The sequence below is a fragment of the Patagioenas fasciata genome, chromosome 1, assembly GCF_037038585.1.
Source record: "Patagioenas fasciata isolate bPatFas1 chromosome 1, bPatFas1.hap1, whole genome shotgun sequence".
Taxonomy (NCBI): domain Eukaryota; kingdom Metazoa; phylum Chordata; class Aves; order Columbiformes; family Columbidae; genus Patagioenas; species Patagioenas fasciata.
The window spans coordinates 165,132,000-165,144,203 of NC_092520.1; the positions used below are offsets into that span (position 1 = coordinate 165,132,000).

General features: G+C 36.6%; 2 long non-coding RNA genes across 2 annotated transcripts; both read right to left on the minus strand.

Moving 5' to 3' along the window:
- Window positions 1-272: 272 nt before the first annotated feature.
- Window positions 273-4,793, minus strand: LOC139827060 (uncharacterized). Its single transcript, XR_011737245.1, has 3 exons — window positions 4,643-4,793; window positions 3,995-4,032; window positions 273-2,356 (listed from the first exon to the last, which is right to left on the minus strand). It is a non-coding gene; the product is annotated as an uncharacterized lncRNA (long non-coding RNA).
- Window positions 4,794-4,914: 121 nt separating this feature from the next.
- LOC139827061 (uncharacterized) lies at window positions 4,915-11,914 on the minus strand. Its single transcript, XR_011737246.1, has 3 exons — window positions 11,831-11,914; window positions 5,356-5,453; window positions 4,915-5,060 (listed from the first exon to the last, which is right to left on the minus strand). It is a non-coding gene; the product is annotated as an uncharacterized lncRNA (long non-coding RNA).
- Between the last annotated feature and the right edge of the window lie 290 nt (window positions 11,915-12,204).

Consider the following 12,204-nt stretch of genomic DNA (forward strand, 5'->3'; position numbering starts at 1 on the left):
TGACTTTAAAGAGGAATTTAGATACTGGTCAGCACAAAGCAATTCCCTGGAAGGTTTTAATTCCATGGTTACTGAATGTGAAGTGACCTTGTTAGTGGCTTTTGCAGCAATGTTTGAAGGATTTATCTACCAATGAAATACACTGCTGTGTGTGTTTGTCTTTTTAGTCAAGACAGTTACTATTATCATACTATTTTGCAGATTTAACTAATTCAATAAAGATTCAGAAGACTGAATACTGTTTATACAGTGCAGTCCTGTCCTGGGGCTCATAGAACACTTTTGCATACCTTTCAAAGTATGTCTGACCGACAGTAGACCAATGTTAAGTCAGAAAAACAGTAACATGGCGTGCTAACCCAAACTGAATGAGCAGATGATTTATCATATAGGGAGAAAGGGAACTTATTTTCTAAACCTGTGTCAGTGATCTGGAAAACAAAACTTGAACTTAGAATTTATTGTATTCTTGAAAGGTATTCCTTTCTCACGTGGTAAGTACACAGTGGATCTTTGCCAAGTGCAGTAGCAAAGAGGAAGAGTCAAGATTTCATGGGAATCTAGTGAGACCCATAAAAATATATTCCACTGAAATCTAGAGAAGTCTCAAGTATTACCCCCAGCAACACAGGAGGTTAATTGAATAAGCACAGTGATTTGTATTGTTGAAGGAGGTGGCCTGTGCAATGAAATATTTGTAATTCGATTCAATATGAAACATTTACTGTATTGCACAATGACCACATACTTGAAAAAAGTCAGGAAGGCTGGCACATATATTGGAGAAAAAATGAATTACTGTATTTGTTCAGGAAATCCAGCTTGAGCATTCAGTGTTTCCTACAAGTGAAATTGTTGCACTGCTAATTTAGTGTGTAAGAAGATGAACAGATTTGCAGTCACATGTGGACTAATATAAATCACATTGTGTTCTTATATTCATGCCTGAGGTATGAAACACCTTCTATTTTAGAAACTGAACAATCTCTTCTGCCTTGCATTGAGTTTTCTTTGTTTCTTTTATATCGGTGTATTGCACATCAATTTCTTGTTTGTTATTTTTATATTTGTAAACTCTCCATGATACTTCTTTCATTCTTGAATTTTATTAAGACACTGAACTTGTCAGTCTCAAATTTACGAAAAAATGAGTTTAAAGTTTCCATTTAATAGCTCTCTTCTTATAGATTCAGTTGCTCTACAGTGTTAAAATAGATGAAAATTATTAGTGACACATTTCCATTTTCTATATAAAGGCAATGCAATACATGGAGACATATTTCTTGTTTTCTTGATTTTCTCCTGGATTTGCTTAACTGGAGATTGAAATGGTCTGGTTTTCACTTTAAGCCATTTTATCTTATTATAAGTGGACTAAGAAGTCTCTATTAACAACATTCTTTTCCCATTTAAATGCTTACATACTATGATTAGATCTCTCCTTACTCTGGTTATGATAAACAGATTTAGCTTCTTAAGTCTTTCACTGTAATGCACATATTCCAGTCTTTTTAATCAATCTCATGCTTCTGCTTTGAACTCTCTCCAACAGATCAACATCTTTCTAGACCTCCAAAAAGTGGTTAAAACTTTACAAATGCAGTTGCATGATTGTCGTATACAAAGATAATGTAGCCTCTCTAATTGATAGTCCTCTGTTTAAACATCCAAGGATTTCCTTAGCCCTTTCAGCTACAGATCTGTAGTGAGAGTTCATGTTTAGCTCATTATCTATCATGACCTTCCTAATCCCTGCCAGAACGCTTGCCTGCCGGGGTAGATTTCTTGCTTTACAGCTCATCATACCAAGGCAGAAGTTGCATATTTTTGCCCCGGTTATTGAGCTGTCTGGATTACTCTGTTGTTTCTTTTTTATCTGTCTTCCTCTTTACTAGATTCTTTTGTAATCCATTTAGCATCTACTAACTTTAGTAGGAAAAGGTTGTCAGGTTTTTCTCCAGTAAAGCAATTAGACAACAGAGTATAAAAATGATCCCTTTAGGACCCACAGGAAGTGCACCTGTTTCAAGATGATTAATTATTAACAATAAATTATTGAAACGTATCATCGAGTTTTTAATCCTTTTTAATATGCACCATGTCGGTTTTGTATCAGATGACATAATTATTGGAAAAGGACAGGATATGAGTTATATAGGAAGGAGTTTTTTCTTCCCCCCTCCCCCAATAGAACATTTGTTACTCTTTATCTATTAGTGAAAGAAACACCTGGGAAAAATTACCCAAAGTCACACCATGTGTGGCAGACAGATTTCTTCTCCTAGTTCATTTGTGGCGTAGAGATTTGTGATAGCAGTTTAACATGACCCAGGGTGAACCTCCATTAAATGATTTCCTGGAGGAGTAATTAAAAGGAAATGATTTGCTTTTCTGGTCTCTGCTTGGAGTTTACCTTAAGTCTCAAAGGTGAAATGAATGAAAGTGGAGGAAAAATATGCAAAGCTAAAAATAACACAAAATCACACATTTTCTTTAGTATTTGGTGTGCATGTAATGTTATGTGATGGAATTAGGCAGTACTATAGTTAAACTCATTTAAACCCCATTGAAATATTTGGCAAAGAGCACAAACCAGTTACTAAACCTAGTGTATCTTTTTTTTTGTTTTTCTTTTCCATATCTTGACCTTCCAACTTAATATGAAGAATGCCATTGTATCAGAGTAAAACACCACTGTGACTTTAAAGATTACCTCTTTTTATGTCACCTTCATTCAAACAGAACTTATTCTTGTTTCCAGAAGCAGTTCATTTACATTACTGTTCTGTAGGCGTTTTACTAGATTCTGGGAAATTATCTTTATTTGCTTTCATTTAGCCGGTGCACTTCATTTGCGACATCTGCTTCTATGTGAGGAGGACTGTACTCTGAATATATGTGCATGTATGTGTGTGTATCCTTTCTCCTATATTCTGAGTTCTGACTGCGGTCTGTTATCTGGAGAGAAACTTTAGAAGCTATATCAAAGTTCAGGAAGCAGGAACTGGCTTTTGACAAAAGGCTTCCTTTTTCTCCTCCACAATACATCTGGGGCCTTTCACAGTTGATTATTGTAATATCAGTATAATACAACATTGACATACAACTGAGAACTTTAACAACACTTAAACAGTGGAAAGAAAAATTCATGAGCAGCAGGGATATTAATTAGCAAAAGGTGACCTGCTTTGGTTAGTCACTAGTCCAAAAGCCCCTTAAGCTTGTCACTCTGTATCAATTTTTTTGAAGTTTGCTTAGAAAATGGTTTAAAAGCTAGAAAAGCAGCTTGCCAAAAGACGTGCTACTGCTGCAGACTGGTTTTTGCCTGAAACTCCAGATGGATCATATGGGCACAAATTCCATAGGACTGAAGAGATCCTTTGTATTTATTTTTCCACACAAACATGAATATATTTACAAGGAAAAGTTCAAACTGCTGATTTTGATCACTTGATTTGAGCAAGAAAAAATTTTGTTCACTGATATATATAGTCCTTTCGAGGAAATAAAAAACTGGTAAAGTATGATGTCTAGAAAAGAGATAAAGAAAAAAGAAAATGTATTTTTTGCCTTAAATTCTCACAAGGTTTTTTTGTTTGTTTGTTAGTTTGTTTTTTGTTTGGTTTTTTTTTTTTAACTGGAAAGCTAGAAGTATGTTTTTTGGTCTTTGTTTTGTTTTGTTTTTTCGGTGTTTTTTAAAAATTTTTTTAGTTTATACATATCCCCACCTTTTTGGCAAAATTGAAGATGTTTCTGCCACTATTAAAACAAATTTTATCAGTAATAAAAATCTTATAAAAAAGAAAAAATTTGTTATCAAGTTACCAGCCTTATTACTGTTTGAGACTACGCCATTTAAATTCTTTCTGAAACATGTGGAAATATGTGAAGATTTCTATGTATCACCCCCATTTACGATTAAAAATCCTATGCTAAATCACACAAACCAGTTGCCAGTCCATGGGATTAGGGAATTTATATGTTTGATTTTTACCTGTAATTGGATATATAAGCATAAAGATGTTTTGGAACCTGGGAAAAAAAAACAATATCTGAATTAATCACCAGATAACTTAAATACACCGAGGTAAGTGTTATTACATAATAGAGAAAGTGTTAGTTGATGTTAAAACTAAATTGAAATATATAAAATTAAGACTCAGCAAAAGGAATAAGGGATTCAATGCAGGATGCAGTACATTCAGGCTTAATATCACAAATATTGCTTAATGTGTAGAAATGGACTGGAGAATTTGCCAAAGAAAATGGATGGAACTTTTGTTGTTTTTGTTATTAGAAAACATACATTGTAGAACAATATTGAATTGACAGCAGATTTAAGAATGAGTCATATGATATTCAACTCCATGTCTTCTTCAAAGGTACGACACATATATGAAGTTAAGCTTGTGTTCAAGTGCTCCGTTACACCAGGTCAGAGTGTTCAGTCCATACAGGCTTATGTCTTGCTGCATTAAAATGGACATGACCATAGTTAATTAGTAAAAGACTACTGGATGTCAACAGAGGGAATATTTTTTTGCTATGTTTGTCCCTTTTGTATAGACAAAGAGTAGAGAAAGAGCTTCCTAATTCCCTTGAATTGCCAAAGAGTGATTAATTAATAATGATACTAACTTACCTCTCACTGTTTATGCAGTATTTCTGAACTGGTCCAGTTTGTTAGAAAATCAGGTTTTCTGTTTTAAGAGCAAATATGTGTGCTTCAAAATTTTGGTGTTTTTTTTTAATAAATTAAACCAAATATATCAAAGTTCCTTGTAAACTAGAATTTCTGTCAGAGAAGGAAAAAAAAAAAAAACACCTTTGAAAATAGTGTTGAAAATAAATACTGTAACAACCTAATTCCAGCCTGAAAAACTCATTCCTGTTGGGTTTACTTTCCTATCTGTTGACAGCGGTGAATCTGACTAGAGTCTCCATTGAGTTGCTTCCAGAGTTCGCAGCAGGTAGATCAAGGAAGCACTGCAAAGCAGATTTCCTCCATTTTTCTGAGCCAGCTGTCTTCCAGGTTTACTCCAAACCCGTGGACTCACAAGCTCATCAGAGAAGAAGAAATGTCACTATAAACTATAGTCACATGCATTGCCATCTAGTGCCAAGACTCATTGCAAGGGCAAAAGATTTGCATGACTGTACAGAAAATTTTTAAGAACCTTCATAATAAACTGAGATTGTATGCATACTGTTGATCTTTCTTTCAAAATTTTAATTTTGGACAGTTAAACTGAAAAGTTTACAAACACGTTTTATAATGTACTTAACAACAAAAAGAGTAGTCTATATCAATATTAGAATGTCAAACCAATTAGAACTGTGAGCTGTAAATCATACCTTTACAACATATGTGGAGCATTTAGGTGTATGAGTGCAAGATTGTTTTCCCTCTCTTCTTTCCTTCCCCACCTCACTCCTTTTATTAATACTGCAAACTGAGCAAAAAAACCAAAATAAGTCAAAAGTATTCTGCTTATGTTTGAATATACCAGATGTACCAGGTCAAACTGAAATTACATCAAAACACTTACAGTAGTTACTATAAAGCACTTAAAAGCCCCCAAACCTGTAATCTGAGGCTATATAGGAATGTGCACAGGGAAACACTGCACAGATCTGTATATATACACACACACAATATGTATGAACGCTGGATTGATTCTGGATCTTTATGTGTCCTTGTTTACTAGAACTAATATAGCACTGTAAGGTAAATAGCTGTAGAACTCCTTAGTCTGCTGATTGCAAACTTTGTAGACTCTTCGTAAGTACTGCCAACTGTTACTTCAAAGTAGACTGAAGTGAAATTGCAAAATGCCGAAATATGTTAAGGTAGCACTTTCAAACCACTTTGTAGTCATTTTATAATACCTGAAGTGATGAGCACAGGCAAAAGAATCATTTTATTCAGTTTAGCAGGTATTTCCAAGGTTTGCTATTCAGATAGAGTTTGGTAGCATTTTAAGTCCTTGCTCATTCCAAAGTCCATAAGCTTTTTCCCTTAAGATTTTAATCACCCTTGCTGTTCGCAATGTGTTTTCTGCAAAACTGATTTCTGAAAAGCTGCAATGATGCTAATTCTGGTCAGAGTAACAAAACCAAATGGTTTAGGAAAAATTTCTGTGTGTCTGTTCAGCATTGGGATTTTTTGTCTTTTTATTTTTCTTAAAATAATTAATTACAGATAAAAAAATGGTTTAAAAATGGTTTACTTTTATTTCAAATGATCTTATTCCAAACTCTGTGTCTGAATTTCAAAACTAACGGATATATAGACCATGCTATATGAAATACAGCTAATTTGCACACGTATCTGTGCACAGCAATTTCAAGTACCGTTTGAAAACAGTCTAACTGATTTTAGGTGCAAGATTATTCTTATGTCTGTGGATACTGCCTCCATCAAGCTATGCCTGCAAGATACTAACTGTTAAAGTGAAACAAAAAGTACATCTTTTTGTTCAAATAAATATAAAAATTTTGAAGTTAAAAACTCTTCACTACATTTGTTGTTTTTTATTGCAGGATTACGGTATGGTTCACAAAACATATGAAAGTATGTTTTTTTTTTCTTCTTACTTTAGATTAAGTGCTGCCGTAATTAGCAGGTGTTATTGGATGCAGAGTTCCTATCCCTTTAAGATCTTTTTTCCAACTTGTTTTAACCGGTTTTTAGAACCCTATGAACTGGTTCTAATTTTCAGATATTTGGGAACATATACAATAACATGCGTCATTTAACTCAGCTTCTATTTCTTCCTTTGTAAGAATCAATAGAGAATTATACTTGCTGCAGAAGGAAAGACTGTATGTGTTAGGGAAAGGGGCAGTTAAACTGTTTGATAGAACTTTCTGTGGCTGAGCAAAACAAGTCTGTGACACACTAGGAAGGTCTTTCGTGTCATAAAGATTTAAACTGTGAATCCTGTTTCCTGGTTTCTTTTATAGTGCAACCTTCAAAGGAATAGTTTGTTTTCATTGTCTTTGATGTACCTTATGCCAAGAAACTAATTACTCAAAGAATAGGATGTAGTAAACACAAAAGGAAATGTCACAGAAGTCACATGAACTTTGAAAATGCAAGAAGCATGATATTGCCTCCTTTGAGTTTGGGTGCCTGAATGCATAAAAATCCAAGCTTTTCTTATCTCAGACTTCAGTTCATGTCTCTGAGGCATAATTTGTGGTTTACATTTAGTCTCTAAAGGATTTTATTTCACATCTGCAATTGAGAAAAAACAGAATTTAACTGAACTGCTAGTAATCCCTAGAGAAGGCGATCATTCTACATTAGGTCAAGATTATCGGAGAGGTATTCATTAAAGTTCCACATAAGCAAAGCATTTAAGCTTATGCTTAAGTGCATCACTGTTCTGAAAAACACACATTTTGGCATTTAGACATATGTCTAAAGTTAAAAGCTTAAGCACTTTATTGAGTATGTGGTTCCTACTAAATAGATAGATGGCTGTGTTGTCTGAAATGTTTTTTGTCTCAAATATTTGTGCAAGGTAGTGCCAGTCTTTCTAGTTTGTTATGCCACCATTGTGTGGACTGCAAAATTACTAATGCAATAAACCTTTCTTCTCAAAAGAGATCCTTCTTTCTTCATCAACTGCAAAATAAAAATACAGCCAGGCTTTAAGACCTCTGTCTTATTCCTTTTTTTTTTTCCCCTGAAATGAGATTTCTATCTTATTTATATCTGTCTATTGGAGTTCCTGAACTTATATGATACTGAAATGAAATGCGCTGACTAAAACCCTTCAGAATACAGACTACTCCTTCAAAATTCTCTAAATAAAATCCAGCTCAGCAATGGTATATTTTGACTTTTCTGACAAAAATATCAAACTGTCATTCAAAATGAACCAAATTAAATTATCATTATGATAACTCTCTACCATATATCTTATTCAAATTACATTTATATGAACTACTGAAATTGTACAACTGGTATAATTCATGGAAACAGCTTCATCAGACACCTGCTTCTCTTAAGTAATACATTATCAAAGCCAGGAGAATGTGAAACTGTTGCAGTTTGAGGTCTATGAATTGTAAGGATTTATGTGATAAAACATTTTGTTCAAGCTTTATATCATTTTTCCTGAATTAGCATTCATAGACCTATGTCTTTAACTTTCATGTCCTTTCATGAGGATATCGGTCCATACAAAATTGTTATATCAAGGTGTTCTGATTTTTCTGTGAAGCTTTTATGTAGAAGTCAAAGAACATAGGAAGTTTAGTAATCTATTTAAGATAAAAATACATCTAGTTGAAGGGTTAGATGTGATCCATGTAGTTGCGCATGAGAGATATGATATGGATAGGGTTACCAGAAATACAATGTTAATGCAAGCTTTGCACATTATGGGAAAAATTCAATGGAGTGGCACCTTTAAGCAGTCTAAACTCAGCACAAGAACATATGCCATTTCTGAATAAAAGCCATAGAAGAAAAAAAATATCCAGAGTCTGACATATATCTTCCTCCACGTCGTTTCTGTTCTTCCCACCATTTGCTCAATGACTGTAACAACCACTTCCAGGACTGCCCTTCTTCACAGTTACCAGTAGCAAGAAACTCACATGTTTGGAATCAGCCTAAACATGAAGGAGTTTCTCAGATTGAGGTGGTTACAGCTAAAACATTTGTAGAACCGTAAAACACTGTACTTGCAGAACATCTGCACCATCTGAAATTATATGAATTTATGACAAATTAATCATACTGGCTGGAATTCATTTAAAAGACCTAAAATAATTTTCTGGTGACACTTTCTAAATTACAGAGTTTTATCTCTAATTCTTTTGGACACACATACTTTCTCTGTTTTCACATACTCACCTGGTAGCATAATAATTTATTCTGAATTTAAGGAAGTATTTCTTCAGAACTGAAAAGTGCACTTTGGAAAGGATATTCCTGATTATACTGCAAAGAAACAACCCCTCAGCCTATAACTAGCCTTGATATGATCTAAAATACTTTGTGGTGAAACAAATCATCAGCTGCTCCCTATATGCACATCTCTAGTATTATCTCTGCTGAGAGGCTTGTTGGTAGTGGGCCTTGTGTGAGAGGAGGCTTGAAATTCAGATGATGTTGATCTTCCTTCTGAACTAACATATTTTCTCATAAGTTTCTACCTGTTTCCTCAATTTCAAAGTTTTGGAAGAGCTGGCAGGTTGAACTGGGTGTGAGTGCCCAGGTGCCGGCAATGAGGGGGCTGCAGGGACCTCTGTGAGGAGTGGCCAGGGGCTGCCCTGTGTCAGACGCAGATGGCTTCCAGATGGCTCTAGAGGAGCCATCATGGGGCTCAGTTGAGCCTACCAGACAAGATGGGGTGATGCATCTGGGAAAACAGATTTAAGAAAGAGCAATAATAGCAGAAAGGGGAAAGAAAAAAGTGTGAGAAACAACCCTGCAGACATCAAGGTCAGAGAGGGGGGGAGGTGCTCCAGGTTCTGGAGCAGAGATTCACCTGCAGCCCATGGAGGAGACCATGGTGGAGCAGGTTGTCCCCCTTGCAGCCCATAAAAAAAAACATGCTGGAGAAGATATCCACCCTGCAGCTTGTGGAGGACCCCATGGTAGAGTAGGTGGATGTATCCTGAAGGAGGCTGCAGCCTGTGGAGAGCCCAAGCAGGAGCAGGGGAAAATGTGAAGAAGATGGGGCAGACAGGAGCTGTTATGAATGAACAGCAATTCCTGTTCCTCATCCACATGTGATGCTCATGTTGTGGGGGAGGGTACAGTCTTTGAGACTTAAAGAGTTAATCTGAGTCTGGGAAAAAGGGGTGGAGGTGGTGGAAAAGTTCTGTTTTAGTTCTTGGTTTTGTTCCTCATCATCTAAATCTATTTTAATTGTTGATAAACAAAATTAATCTTCTGCAAGTTGAGTCTGTTTTGCCTTTGACAGTAACTGGCAAGTGATCTCCCTCTCATTATCGTGACCCACAAACATTTTCATCCTTTTTTCTATCCCCGTGGGAGCGGGAGAGTAGCTGGGTGGGTATCTAGCTGCAGTCCAAGGTCATCCCACCACACAGGTGAAATTTTCATGTGCTTTCTGCATTAAGTTTAAGACCAAGAAATGAAATCTTGTGTTTTTCTTGGCCGTCCCTCTCGCTACTGTTTTTCTCTTTTTGATTTTCCTTTGTGGAGTGTCAATTATGAGAACCATAACTAATTCCTACACAGAATACTTCACAACACAACTACTGTGTGGATCCTTTTCCTAGTGTAATTAATTCATCATTAACTGTTGTATTTTGTGCCCTGGTTATGTAGATAGAACAGAGTTAAGAATAAATTTAGTGGAGTATATTTATCCTTGTAGTGGTTATTTCTTTCTTGTTCCCTGAGGAGCAAAAATCTGTTAAAAAAATCTACTCTATCTGAAGTATAGTTTTATAAGATGCAATGACTCTAATTCATTCGTCATAACCAATTAAGTTTGTATCAAATCACAGAGTTAGCAATAAACTGCTAAGGTTTAAGGCAAAGTATTTAAAATTGATGACAATTGTAATTGTTAAATAATTGCAAAGACCTAATTATGTTTCTAAAACAATTACAGTCAGGTACCAATCCTAATATCTGCACCAGATGCTCTTAAGTCTTGCTTTCCTTTGGTTATGAAGTTGAACTGGGTGAATACTCGAAAACTAAGGAAGCAATCACTTGTGACAATAGTGTTTCCTGGACACAAAATTTGTTTTAGAGAACAGCATTGCTCAAAATATAATGGCTGAGAAAATCAGTCGTTAAAATGTCATGACAAAGTTTGATCATGATAGATGAAACTAAGTAGAGAAGTCTATAATACTATGTTAAAACCAGATGTGATAGTTGGCTTATTTTTGGGTAGTATAAATTTCTTATTTGTTCCCTAATTACTTCCTCTATGTTTTGTTCTGTTAAGAGTCTGGGGGTAGTAAACAGAAATGTGTTGCACAGAGCCAACCTGAGTTTTTTGGTGAGGGCAGTGACTGCACTTTCCCAAACTCGGATGAGTACTTAGACCTGGGAGAATAGTCCAGAGAAAAGGGGTCATGGAGGGCAGGAAGGCAGCAGCAGCAGAACCTAAGAGGCTCCTCAGACATGCAGCCAAGACTCGTAGTTAACAAAAAGAAACTTCTCTAGGTATGCAAAGGATAAGCACTGTATTCCAGGAAGCCATTAGAAAAGGGTTGAAAAGAGAACAAGACTGGAGGAGAGAATATACTTTACTTGCAGAGACATTCAGCAGTCACGGGTGAATCCTACAAACATTCTTAAATGTTTAGTGTTTTTGGTGTGTTCACAGTAAAGACTTGCTGAGATAGTGTCATGGAGACACCCCGAGGCTAATTTAAGGGACAACAGGGTCCAAAACAACTTTTATTAAACCGGTGAGAAACAGGGTTTTAGCACTCCAAAAGTGACTTAAATACAGGTTCGGGTATCAGTTGAGGAAAATTATTAAGGGGCAGCAACTAATACAACAGGCGGTCCACAGAGTGCATGCACGTGGCTTCACCCAAAACAATGCCGGAACCACCCCTGAGTCCCAGAGGAGTACACACTTGCCTGAACACGGTGCGGGATTATTCTTAAAGAGATAAAGGTAAAGCGTACGCTCGCGGTTGTGCGAGGAAATAATTTAAAGTACGCGTGCAAATGTGCACGGAATATAAATACACTCGCAATTCTGCGAGGAAATAATTTTATACGTGCTTGTATTAAGCACGGGAAGTTGCACGTGCATATGTGCACGGAAAGGATAAATATACTCGCAATCCTGCGAGGGGTTTTACTCACACACGTGGCGGCAAGGCAAGCGGGGTCTCCATCCCAGGGAGGCGGGGTCTCGGCTGCAGCATTTTCCTCGAGCTCCGAGAGACCGGCGACAATGGGCTCAGTCTCGACCAGAGTCCCGTTTTTATACTGGCTGATCAGACCTGACTGTAGGCATTCTAGAAGCTTCTCTGCACCCCCACACCGTGTGTGGGGTGCCCCTGAAGCCTCCAGACATCCCCCACACTGGTCACAGGTGCCCAGCGGCTCACTGGCACCTCGGCAGTCCCTTCTCCTAATGGCCCTGGCCAGGGTGCTCTGGGCCAAACAAAAGAAGCTGTTAGCTTCAAGTAGCAGAGAGAGGGAGATGTGCCTACTCCCTCCATACTGAAGGAGCG